Source organism: Anas platyrhynchos, chromosome 10 (assembly GCF_047663525.1).
Source record: "Anas platyrhynchos isolate ZD024472 breed Pekin duck chromosome 10, IASCAAS_PekinDuck_T2T, whole genome shotgun sequence".
Classification (NCBI taxonomy): Eukaryota; Metazoa; Chordata; class Aves; order Anseriformes; family Anatidae; genus Anas; species Anas platyrhynchos.
Genome location: NC_092596.1, coordinates 18,792,380 through 18,805,730, shown reverse-complemented (window position 1 = coordinate 18,805,730; position 13,351 = coordinate 18,792,380). Strand labels below are relative to the sequence as shown.

At 33.5% G+C, this 13,351-nt stretch overlaps 1 protein-coding gene across 8 annotated transcripts in view; it reads left to right on the top strand.

Annotated features, from left to right (window-relative positions):
• The window catches only part of DIAPH2 (diaphanous related formin 2), a 250,622-nt gene that overhangs the window by 141,229 nt on the left and 96,042 nt on the right, over positions 1-13,351 (top strand). Inside the window, exon 28 of one of the 8 annotated variants that reach the window (XR_011811857.1) lies at positions 896-1,071. The exons of the other annotated variants lie outside the window; for them this stretch is intronic. The gene's annotated coding sequence lies outside the window, so the exon portion shown is untranslated. The remainder of the gene's footprint in view (positions 1-895; positions 1,072-13,351) is intronic. 8 annotated transcript variants of the gene reach the window in all.

Here is a 13,351-nt window from a genome sequence, read left to right as displayed (position 1 = left end):
TGTAGAGAAGTTCTTTCGTTGTATAGAGGTACTCAAACAGTCCAGGGTCTTCAGACATTTCTGTGACTTTTGACCATGGAAAGTAGAATGGACAATAAAATTGTGAATAAGAACGTTTTGTACTAGATTGAGTATCAATTGTCAGGTATTAAAGTACCTTTAGGAAGACCTTTGGTCTTCCAATTTACCCTGTACAAATTCAGTACACTATAGTTTTCCGTTTGTCTCCCAGGACAGCATGTGTGATGTCCAGCTATTATTATTTGCTGGCATATCATAAGAACATTTCATGTTCAGAGAACTTTCTGAAATAGTCTATAGAGGCTTGTTTTTGCACTGAAGCTTCACATAATCTGAAGTGTTTTCTAGATACAGGTTATTAGATGCTACCCTTTGTAGGTTTGGTTCTTCAGAATTTTGGCACATAATGCTCTGTAATTTCCTGTGATTGTGTCATACTTGTTTTGTCTAATGATACCTGCAGTATTATTTCCCTTCTGTTCGAATATTCAAACAAGATTTCATAAATAAAAGTAACTTACTAAACAAATCAGTTTTGGACAGGGAAGATGACTAACTGCATAAAGCACCTTATGATCCTTACTAAGTGAACGCTCATGTTCTGTTTGAAATCTTTTAAGACATTGCACTTATTATGCTGTTTTAGAGGCAATTCTCGCCTTCCTTGTAGTCTGGTGCTTGATTTTAGAATGCATTCTGCCCTTCAGATGTCAGAAATAACATCTTCAGTACTATCTTCAATTCTTTTGTGTGGTTAACATACCTGACCTGGAAAAAACTGTTGATATTTTCAAGAAAGCAACGTTTTAAACTGTCAAAACTCTCTGCAACTGCAGATAATTTTTAATTTTTTTACTTTCTTTGTTGCCTTCAGCTCCTTGAGGTGTCATCTGGCCCATGTAGTCAGGAGTTAGACAACCCAAGAAGATAATCACAACATGAAAAGAGTAGTCTGGAAGTTTGATGTGTCTTGGAATTTTCCATGTTTCCAAACATCTCCTATGCCCTGCGGTTTCTTTAGAGTCTGTGTTGAAGAACAGAAAGACTAATGTAAGCTCTAATATTCATGTCTTCTGTTTCAAAGATGCTCATGTAGCCTGGAAGGACTTTAACATCACTGCGTAAAGTACGAAACTTTAACCCGAGTTTGTCAGTTTTGTGTTCTTTGATGTATACTGGAAAAATTATCCTCATGCTGCCGGAATATTAATACATTTCAGAAAAGAAAATGCAGCAAGAGGATTCTTAGACTAACACTAAAGCATCAGTTGAAGAGAGAAAGTTCTGCAAAATATCGATATTAAGGCAATGTTACTCTGAGAATTATACATATACAAGTGCATAAAACCTGTAAATGTATCTGTGGATTTTAACTGTACACTTTTTAATTGACTTATTAAAATAGGGTGACTGTGACTTCCGACTACTAAGGACTTTTAAGAATTTATTTGCAAATGACCTATTAAGGGAAATTGGTAGGATACCTTTGGAAAATATTGTTGGAACAGTTTGTATTCTCTAGGAAAAAAAAAAAGTAGTCAACAAAATTGTATGGCTTTGGACTGCCAGAACTTGAATATGACACAGCTTATTTGAATTGAGGAGTTTTTTCTTGAAATTTGATTTTTCAAGGATTAAGGAGGAATATTGTAGAATAAATAACAATATTGGAATTAGAAACAACACTTGGATTTCTTAAAAAGCCAACTAAAGAACATTTGTAGACAAGTCTTTTAAATTTAGACTACAGTACATTGCCACATTCTTGCATGTAACTTTTTTGGTGTTTTAAGGAGTGCCATAAATCCGGATACATTTTGGATAAAAGGTTGTGTTCACCTTTAAAATTTTGTTTTATGCTTGAGTATATTTTAATTCTATTCATAAAATACAAAGATGTATTTCTGCCTAAAACATCAGACATATGCTTGTAACTTAATAGTTAAATCTCAATAAAATCAATCAAGGAAGGAATTAAAAAAAAATAAAATACAGCTCCAGCAACTAACAGGTGACATTTAATACATAAACAAGTAACGCTGTTCAAATTTAGTCACTATTGTCTCTGGTTTTGCAATCAAATAAAGGAGTTCAGGATTTCAGCTGCATCTAAACATTCATACAAATTTAAAACAATTAACAGTTTATGATCTACGAGCATTCTGAACTGACATTCTTTTGCTTTTTTTAGCTATTTTTTTCCTCCAAATCAAATTAACAGCTGGTGTTCTGTAAAGATTGCATCAGAAATTGAAATACTGAGAGCACTCTGATATATTTTTCTAAAAATGAGCTCACAGATTTGGTAATTGTATTGATGTAGGTTTTGAAGTGATGTGATCTTGAATGATAATAAACAGTAGAACTACATGCTTGAAAGACAAGTAATTGTTGTCAAGCAAAACATCATTATTTGTTGAAGATAAACGTGTGCATGTAAATTATGATACTTTGCATTGGAGTGACCCTTATGCTCTTAACTACACTTCACTTAAGTGTTGTTTGTGGTATTAGAAGAGAGAAAGTTGTATTTATCTTGAAAAGATTGTATTTTTCTCTGAAATGCAGAGGAGAGGACTGGAGACTGCATATTCTTTCTCTTTTCTGTACTCTTAAAAAGAAACAAATACTGTTCTATTAATCTGTGAAGAACAGATATGAAACTCTTTAAATCGGATGGATGTTCTTCCATCACTTTTTTTTTTTCTGTCAAGTGCAATCTTGGAGCTTTGTCTGTGTAGCCAGAAAAAGCTCCACCTCTACTGTATTGTATTTTCTGTTCTTATTTGACTGCCTGTTTCACAAGTCAGTAAGAAGGAAAGAAGAGTTAGAGAAGTCCAAGGCAGTTTTAACAGCTACTCCTCTATGGTTACAAAGCACGGAATATTTCTGTTTCTTTTGTAGCATTTCTTGCATTTGTTGTGTCTACCCTATTCCAACAAGAATATTTTCATGACATCTTGAACTGAAGGATTAATTTGGTTCTGTTTTTTAAAAATTGTTTTATTTCTTTTTCTAAAGCTTTCTGCATTTCTGATTTTTCATTTTACCAGATTTCCCTTGTAGACTTGAATATCCTTATGATGATCTTTTCTTTGAGTGGAATTCCTGTTCCCAAATATTTTTTTCAATGATATAGTGCTTGATATAAAATTAAAAAAAAAAAAAAAGGAAAAAAAAAAAAAGGCAGGAAAATATATATATAAGGACTTTGATTTCTGCTTTCCAGCCTAGTGGAAACTTTGTGTGTATGTGTATGTACCTTTTTATTGTTACCTTTTTTTGAATATAGTGTTTTATAGATTTGATCTTGAACAATAAGGATTAAAAGGATGCATTTGTGTTTTTGTTTTTTGTTTAGTTCAATTTTTTAACAAGAAATCTCCAATATAATAGTTTGTTTACCATTGATATTTGAAGTTATTTGAAGATATTTGAAATAGGCTCTTGGTTTAGCCTTTTGAAAATTATTTGATACAAATTCACTGTACTGATGGGCTAATCAGTTAAAGTTCACTGAGTTTAGCTAAACAGCGTGTGTTTGATTTAGAGAAGTCTGTGGTATGTCAACCTTTTCAGACATAATCCTACTTTCAACATTATCTGACAGGTAGTCAGCCCATCAGGCCTGAGGATGTGCGCCAAAGCAGATCATTTTTTCACTCTTGACTAGTTATTTATCTTATTGAGGCATAATTCACAACTGGCATATGGAAACTAAGAATGACCAAAGAAGGGTGTTCCAAGCCTTCCTTTTCTTTACACTATGAAAGGGTTTGTAGATGTGTCTGCAACTCAAATTTGCGTTTTGCAATTTTGTTTTCATGGCAAAATATATCCATGAAGTAAAATAAATCTTTATAAAATAAAAGAATACAAAAACGTCTTCAGAAGAGGTGTTCCCACTTTTTTTAGCTAAATCCATAGTTTGATTCAGTTTGTAATCTAAAGTTATCTGTAGCGTTGTTTAAAGGAAAATGAATGATGAGTTGTTTCTAAATCTCTCTTGTTGCTACAGGCAATAAGAACAACTTAAGATCAATCATTTACTAAAGACATTATCTGTCACTTGGTAAATGCAAGTCACTGAAACCATGATATGCGTTCTTCCATTCATGTGCTCATGTCAGTGAAAACAGCTTTCTTGAGAAAATAAATTTACCATTTAAGTACCCAGCAGCAACCCTTTTTTCACAAAGTTACTGAAGTACTTTGATCCAGAATAAACTTTCCCCTTAGCCACATAAAGAGAAACAGATGTTTAAAAAATGATAAAAGTAAGACCCACAGATCCAGCCAGACCCAGTATAATAACATACTGTTTTATACCAGAAACTTGAAAGGTATTAAAATGAATAATTTTATCCACACTTTGGAAAACTCTTCAAAATGGTAGTTTTCTCGTATCTGCAGAGTATACAAGTAAATGGTAAAGTGGACCTCACTGTTCTTTTATAACCCCAGTTTCCGTAAAGAAAATGTTAAAGTCTATTATAAACCACTATGCATATATGTACTGGAGAGACTGGTATTGCAGATAGTCATCTTCAGATGAAGTTTTCTCTTAGTTATCTATTATGTTTTCTTTGAAGTGACGTGTTTTGATATAGGAATAATGGATTCTAAAAGGATTTGATATAAGATATAAGAATAATGGATAGTCTAATTCCAAGTTCAGAACTACTCTTCTTAATCAGTTTGGTTTGATGAGGGGTTGTACAGTTTCATGCTGGCATGCAGGTATGCTGTCTTTATCACTCATTCTATGCAAAAAAGTTCAGTGTCTAATAAGTAAGATAACTGTGAAAACTGTTTTTTCATAGTAATCACTTCATAGTACTTTTAGTCCACCATCTGCTTGTCAGAATTGCAGTATTTTGGTCTTTCATGTAGTCGCATTTCCAGATGAATGAAATAGTGTAAGACCAGTTTGCTTGCAGTCTCATGTCTTCTTTAAGTATAGCCTTTTAAAGGTCAATGTAGCAGTAATGGCACGTATGAAAAAAATTATCATAAATGGAATTGTCTGTTTTGAAATTGGATTTACATAAGAATTGTCTGGTTTACATAAGAATTGAATATCACACAGGAAAAATAATAATAATAATAATAAAAAAAGATTGCCATCTTAAGTCCTACAATAGCAAAGGCATCTAAAATCAGGGTTCAACTGTGACATCATTAAGAGTTCTGGTTTGTCAGAAGATTGTAGGAAGCTTTCCTAGTATCCATATGATGCCCACTTGGTCCATATGTCTATGGATAGATACCACTAGGTGGTACTGTTAAACCTCCCTTTTTGAGAAGATTAAAGCAAATTTACAATCCAAGAGTGTTTCAAAAGTACCTAAGTTAAGATTTATTTTTTTTTCTGTGACTGCAGAAATAAATTATTACCTGCTTGGTTGAAATTGTTTTCACTAGAATAGGCAATATAGTCTTTCGTATATATTGCCACCCAGTTTATATATACTGTCAATAAAGCAAACTTGCAGGTGAATTGACTCCAAAGTTTTCTGAATGTGTCCCAGCTGCTATCTAAAAAACACTTTCATAATCGGTTCTCTATAAAAATATTATAAGCTTTCAATATAAAGTGCAGTTTTTGCATGTTTTTGAACTAGTAGTGTCAATGAAGAAATGTACAAAAATATTTTAATCAGTTTTTATATTTCATAGTTTAATTCTGTTCTTAACAAAATAATATATGAGTCTCCGTTGGAGAAACCATCAAACTATGACTGATGATAAATAAGGGTAGGACCTCTTTTTTTTTCTAATTTACTGTCTACTTAAATTGTCTTGTACTTTTGGTATTACATGTGGATGCTTCTATACAGTAAATAATCTTTTAGTACTGCAAAAGGCCATACTAATTCTAGCTGGAAAAAAAATGAAGCTTATTACTATAAATGAAGATCTGATGTTAAATAGTGGGACAGCAGTACTAAACAATTGAACTTTGTAATTGTGAAATATCTAGGGTTCTTTTTAATGGAAACTACCATAAAGTTTGTTATAGTGGTTTGTTTTTTCTTATGTTTGTTTGTTTGTTCGTTTGTTTTGACAGGAACAATTGTAGTAACAGTGTAGCGGAAAAAAGAGAACTTTTATATTGATAATGGCCTATCCCATATTTATTCTTTTCATTATTGACTTGGCAAAAGTGAAGCTTTTCATCTCAAGATCTACACAGTGTAGTTGCAGACAGCAGGGGGAAGAGTTTGGTCAAATTGCCACTATAACAAACATCTGTACAACAAAACAAAAAAATTTACATTGCCAATGACAAATCAAAGCTGAAAGTTTGCCTTGCCTGTTGTCATTCATTGCCATTCATATTTAGAAATCAGACTGCTGTGATAATTGATTTGATGGTCCAGCTTGAGTGGAAGCACTTCTGGGCATAGCAGGCCTCAGAGATGCCAAAAAAGAAGAAAAGGTGGGAATGAAATAATGCACTACTTTCTCCTCAGAGGCATGTGGCCCAGTTTTTCAGAACAGAAAAAACATGCTTTAGAAAAAGGGAGAGAAAAACAACTTAGTAACTCAGTAATAAATACAAAAATGACCAGCAGAGAAAGCAGAGACAATGAGTCTACATATTTTACTGGCAGGTAAATAATAGGAGAATGGTGTGGAAGTAATTTGATTTTTAACGGACTCTGTCCATGGGAATACATTTTTTTGTTGCCTTTTTTTTTTTGTGCAAGAAGTTTCCCCCCAAATAATAAAATAATTAAAAAATTTTTTTGAAGGTTTTTGAAGAGGGATTGATGGTTTGGAGGAAGGAAAACCAAGCAATTTCTGAATTCAAAGGGCAATATGTATGTTCTTGGATTATCTGAACTCCTATTGAGTTCATTTACTTCAAGCAGTAATTGATAATAAAGCTTGTTTCAATTTTTGACTGGGGGGTGGTGTTCACCCATAGCCTCCTGCTGATATGTATAACATAAGAATCTAAAGTAATAGTTGTGGAAAAAAGTAGATTTAAAAAAAAAACTACTGAATTCAATGTTTGACCTCTTAATCACAACTGCTAGCTCAACTGTGCACCCTGGCATCAATTGAAAGAACCAAACAAAGCCAGATTAAAGATGTGAGTTGTTGAAATAGAAAATTGTAACCAGAACTGGTTTGTCTTTTGAGGAATGCTTGAAAAGATAAGTGGTGTGTCAACTTTGCTGAACTCTTTGTATTCACAGTCTTAATTTTTTGATATACAGCAAAGGAGGAAATAAAATTTAACAGTAAAGACTGAAAAAAAAAATAAAAGGGGGGGTTGGGGAATCTTCATGAAGTAGATAGCAGGAGGTTGTAGATATACTGTTCCAGTGCATACATAAATGTTGCTACTTCTAATTCTCAGTTTTTGGAAGTACCTTGACTGTCTGAGTAAGATAAGAGTTGATGTAAGCATGCAAAAATATTACAGACGTATAAAGGAAAATTCTGTAAACAGCACAATAATTTATTAGGAGAGAATTTTATTTTTTTTAATCTATTATGACTTCATTTTTTGTTGTTGTTGTTTTGTGTGTGTGTGTATTAGAAGCAAAAGCTCAGAGTTTGATAAGCATCCAAGGTGGGATAACACATATGTCAGTATCCCTCTGAATTTTTGTCTTTCTACTAATCTGTAGAATTTCTTTAAGTATAAAAACACTGTGTTAAATTTATGGGTAGGAAACCTAGGCATCACTTGTGGCATAAAACCTGCTGCTTTTAGATCCTTTCTTGCTGCTCAAGCAGAGGTAAGAAAATGAAACAAATGCATCAGAAATTGTCACTTCATGAGGATTTAATAAGGAGCAGATTCTTGTTATTCTTTTTCTTTCTATGCACAGGCAGAAACTATCTGAGTTTAGCACAGTATTAAATGGCCTGTATGTCTAATAGTCTTCAAAATAGTCACCTTAATATAACTTATATATGATTTCCACTCCTCCCCCTTGGTGCAAGGATGATGATTCTTTTCGTCTACAGCAGGGTATCAACTTGCAATACCCAACCCAGTGCCAAATTCATTATGTCTCATCCTCAGTCGTTCTTTTTTACTTTTTGTAGACGTGTCCTCCCCTTTACATGTTTTTCTTTTTCTTTCTTGGTTGTTGCATGTTTTTCTGGCAAAGAAGAAAAGGCTCTAGCTCAAGCAAGCTTATTCCTTTATCTCTCTTCAACCTGTCTTGTGAACATCTGTAGTTGTTTTTGCTTGATTGAAGAGGGATGATGATGAAAGAATTAAGCTTTTGTGAGGCAGTGTACTCCAGCAGGATCCAAGAGTATGTAATCATGTTGGTGTCAGTACACAAATGAACCATTAAACCATTACTTGTGATCAGTCAGAAATGATAGCTGTGTCATTTTTATATGATACATTTTAATAAATTTCTATTTCTGGAATAAAACCTCATTGTAGAAGAAATCTGATGTACTTATTCTTTTTGTTTGCTTGCTTATTTATAATAGTATAGCTCTAATTTTAAGGGTTGCACATTTTTGAAGTCTGTTTCTAAAGCCTTACTCTACTACTATGCCTGTCATGGAGATGCGTTACATTTGTCTGTGTCATCCAGTTGATAGCTAGCAAAGGCTTTCATTGCTCTGTAGGAAGATGTAGGATTTCAAACATATTTCTTCTGTCTTTGTAAGAATTTTCGGCAAGTTTTTTTTCAAAACTGAGTGAGAAAAGGATGCCAGTGGCAGTGGTATCTTCATATTAAAACAGTTTTTGTGTCTGATTCTGCTGCCATTGAAGTTAGTCATTAAACTAGTTTCCCTGCAGTTGTTTCAGGTTACAAGAAGCAATTACATATATGTTTGAATTTTTATGACAGGCATATAGTGTTATCATTTGTATCATATTGCTAGAAATCATATGGCCATTCTTAAGTCTGATCTGGTTTCAGTGGAGCATACATACTTCCCAGAATTTTCTTTTGACAAAAAAATTAACAGGAACTTATTACAAGGTATAAATGTGTTTTGAAGCATATTTGCGCAAATGTATTTTGCATGCAAGTTCTGTTTTAACCACTGCAGTATGGTTGTTATGGGTTGTTATGGGTCAATATGGATTGACACATTCTCACAGATAGCCTAGACAAAAATTAATGGTCTGAAATAACTATATATTTCAGCAATAAAACCATTGTAGTCCACTATTTCAAGATTTCTAGGGAAGCAGGGTAAGCAATCAACTACTTAGTGACTAGAAAGCTATGCCATTTTTTCCCAAAAGATACAGTAGTCCTTTCTGAAGACTCGGAAGACACTTCAGAATTGATATATTAGTTAAAATGTCCCTTTTTACCCGTCATGCTAAAGAAATTTGAAGAGAATATTCCTAATTTTTTGTGGAAAGAATGATAATATTTTTCACATGATGTCTAGTTTTTGGCAGTTGTTAAAATTTGCTTTGAGACTTCATGAAGTAAATGCGTAGTATAGGTTAGCTACCATTAACCTTGTGATTATCTAGGGATAAAATTTATTTTTTGTTAAATATCCTTGTAACTCAATATTATGAATCTCTCTTCACTGGGAGTGTGTGTTTAATTCCTATAAATAATTTATTTTTCTTAAAGTCTGAAAGTCTTTAGGTATATATTTTTCTGTATATACCATGCTTCAAAAGGTAGTGTGAAACTATTTGCCTGATTGTTACTTAATTTTGATAGATTTTATCATTAATTTTTTGTAATTCTACAAGTACACACCCTGTTTTCAAACCATACAAGGAGTAAAGAAAAATGTAACTTAATTATTTGAAGCGGTCATAGAGTATTTTTTGGAGAAAGAATTGTCTGTTACCAGTAAGCAAAATAATATTTAACATAGAAAAAATGCTCTATATAGTAAGTTTTTTGATGGTATTCAGCTTCACTTTTAAAGACCGTATGTAATAGAATGGTAACAAATAACTACTTCCAATTTCTATGTTCTCATGAAGATAGATATCCAGTTTAGATTAATACCAACACAGACTGCAACCAGAAGTTGAATCATTTCTGTTTATTTGAAAGTATTGCTCTTCTGTTTATCTTTACAGTAGACTTCCATAACAAGTCTTAGTGGAGGTTAATGCTGATGCTGCATGGCAGGTGGGATGTGCAGTTAGCTGGAAATTATGTGGTAAGAGAGGTAGGACTGGTGAGAATTGGAGAGCTCTGTTTTAGTTAAGAGAATGGCATACAGTCAGCTAGGAGGTGATGACATGAAGCATATTCAGCTGGTGAGGAGAGTTGCCTGAATTAACCTAACTGGATCATTTGTACCTCAGTGAGTTGATGTGGATCTGAACCCATTTTCTGTTACTCCAAAATGTGAGAGTTCTTTTTTGTACTTGTACTTTTGTACTTTTTTTTTTCAGATATTTGTAGCAGATAGTTTTATTTCCTGAGCATACAGAACATTGCCAATTCCGTAGAGCTGCAACTAGGAAAGTGCTTCCTGCTGAGCATGCTGTAGAAGATATAAGCAGATGTTGATTAAAATATAGTTTGTCATCTGCTTTTAGATACAAGATTTTTGTTGTAAATTCCACGTGGGATGTTGTAGTAATAATGCTTTCTGGGACAGTGTTTTGTAGGCAATTCTAATAATTTTCATTCTTAGTATTTTGAATTGGTCAGTATTACCATCCTTCTCTATTTGCATGTACCTACCTATCAGTCATCTCTAGTAAGCCCATCAGCTACACATGGGTTAGGATCAGAGAAAATCCAGGAAATGGGGCCCATGCTTAGCATCCTGGCTGGAGAGCAGTGACTGTAAATAGAAGACTGTATCAACTGTTGCATTACTTATAGTTTCTATGCATACATATGTTCGTGCAAACTCTGTCATCTGAAGGAAGGCTTGCACACTGGAAAAAGTAATCGAGAGACCTTTTCACAACTAAGTATATTTCTGCAGAGCTACTCTCACTAACCCTGTTGCTTACTTTATTCATACAGCAGTGGTGGTTGGAACTGCACAGATAAAATTCTGCTCATCCATTGAAACACTATTCTGACTATCTTCCACTAAATGTTAATACAGAAAGGGAGGAGAGAACTGCATTGGTAGTATTTTGTCATCTGATGCATGTGTTCATAGAATCAGACAGAAGTCTACTCTGGAAGGTCATCTGATCCACTCATCTGCTGAAAGAAGGGCCTCAGATGAGGGACTATTTCCCTGTCAAGCTATGTCTTCAGTATTTTTAATGACCAAAAAAAAAGTTTCCACTGTTTGTCTGGGGAGCCTATTATATTTAATTGTTCTCTCAGTTGAGTTGGGTTGGTTTTTTTCTTATGTAAAGGGATCACAGTGAAGGAAGAAGTTGTGCCTATTGTCCTGCCATCATACACCCATGTGAGTGTACTGCCATGATCTTCTCTATAACTATCATTTAGGTTTTCAAGTAATATCTGTGTTAAGTAAAACCTACTCTGATGGCCAGCTGTCATAACATTTCAGAAAAGAGTTAAGTCTTCAGTAAGTGGTTAAATGTGATTTCCATGCTGTCACATCATTTTTAATAGTCACATGGAATTGCTTAATCATAAAAACAACCTGTCCAAAGCTCTTCTCAAAGCAAAGGGGAGATCAGCACAAAAGCACCTTATTTAGAAAGGAAGAAAGCTATGGGAAGGTGGCATCTGGAATCCTAGTGCTTAATCTGTGTAATTAAAACTTTTCTAAGGAGCAGGAGAAGCAGGTTCTACTTGAGGTAGTTTTCGGAGTTAATTAGCAAGGTCTTTTTGAATATTAAGAATGCCTTTGATGGACTACGTTTTGGAAACTAGTTTAGGACTTTGAAACAGCATAAATTAAGGCAGAAACTTTTTTTATACATCCTCACGATGCAGACGGAATCATTCTCCCTAACCATGCCATTTCCTTCCTTCATAGATAAAATCATATGCCCTTCTCAATGTCTTAGGAGGATTCATTAACTTAAAGTACAGTAGTAAGTTAACTGGAAATAATATTTTACAGGTTATTGTTACACATCCACAATTATTGCAAATATTACAGTCAGTAACTCAAGTCAAACGATCTCTTCACAGACTGGATACTGTAATATATTACCAGTATTGAAGACACCAACCTACATGTTTTGGGATACAAGGTAGTCAGTTGCACGATGTTATCTAAAATGCAATAACAATAATACTATTTTGATGTCCTTCATGTCATCTTTTAAAAGAAGTTCTGCATTTTTAAAAGGGAATGTAAGTGAAAATAATGTCCTTGATTTCCTTCACATCAATCTGATAGGCTTTTGTAAGTGTTTACCAAGAAAGATGATGTCAACTACACTGAAAATTTGGCTATGTCTCTTAAAAGATAGGGAGGGTATAGTTTTTTTTTCTCCATGCTTATTTGCATGTATGCTTTTTTATTTGAATGAATGCTCTTGCTTTCACAAAAGTAGTGTAGGTCTGTTTGTGCTTATGTACATGGGCAAAATTTAGAAATAATTTAGAAGGTGTATTTGACTTTCACTCATTTTGTTACCAGTTTTGACATATATCAATGCTTAGAGTTTCTCATTTGTGAGCTGTTTCAAAACAGCTATTATAACAGCAGAGTCCATCTTCATGTAAAATTGAATTCATAATTCATATAATTTATATGATTACCTGTGAATTTGGGAAGAAAACCAACCTAATAATAACCTGTCAACAATAAATATCACAAAGGAAGAGATATTCAAGACTTTGTATTGTATTAAGGTTCTTGTGAGATCCATAGGCATTCTCTGTTTAGATTGCAAACTACAGAACTGCACTGCTTTGACCTATAAGTGTATCATTTAGTTACATTCTACATGTATCCTTTACAATCAGTCTTAGAGAAGAATGGACAAAGTATGAAGAAGTAGTAGAGTGTTCTAGGTAGTGAGTAATGCTATTTGCATGTTATATATAAAATGGTATGGCCTGTTTATTTTCAGAAAACATGTGTGCCTATGAAGAACCAGGCCATAGTTTGAAATCATCAACCAATTTTTATTTTTTAATTTATTTTTTTTTTTTTTACAAGCCTTGCTATCAGGAATCCTGATGGACATTGGTTGTTTTATGTAGATTTGGGTATTGTCCTAAATGCCACAAATGAATATTGAAAATTTCACTCTGTGTGTACGTATAGAAGGTGTTTTCAAGTTGTAACATTTTATAGGACTCAGTTTAGTGTCAATAAGCTACTTACATAGTGACTTTACAAGTCACCTCTGATCTCAGGTGTACTCAAACATCAAGGTCCAAGGATGAGAATTTATTAACCATGAGACATATTTAACACTATATCTATGCAAAATACGTTTATCAATTAA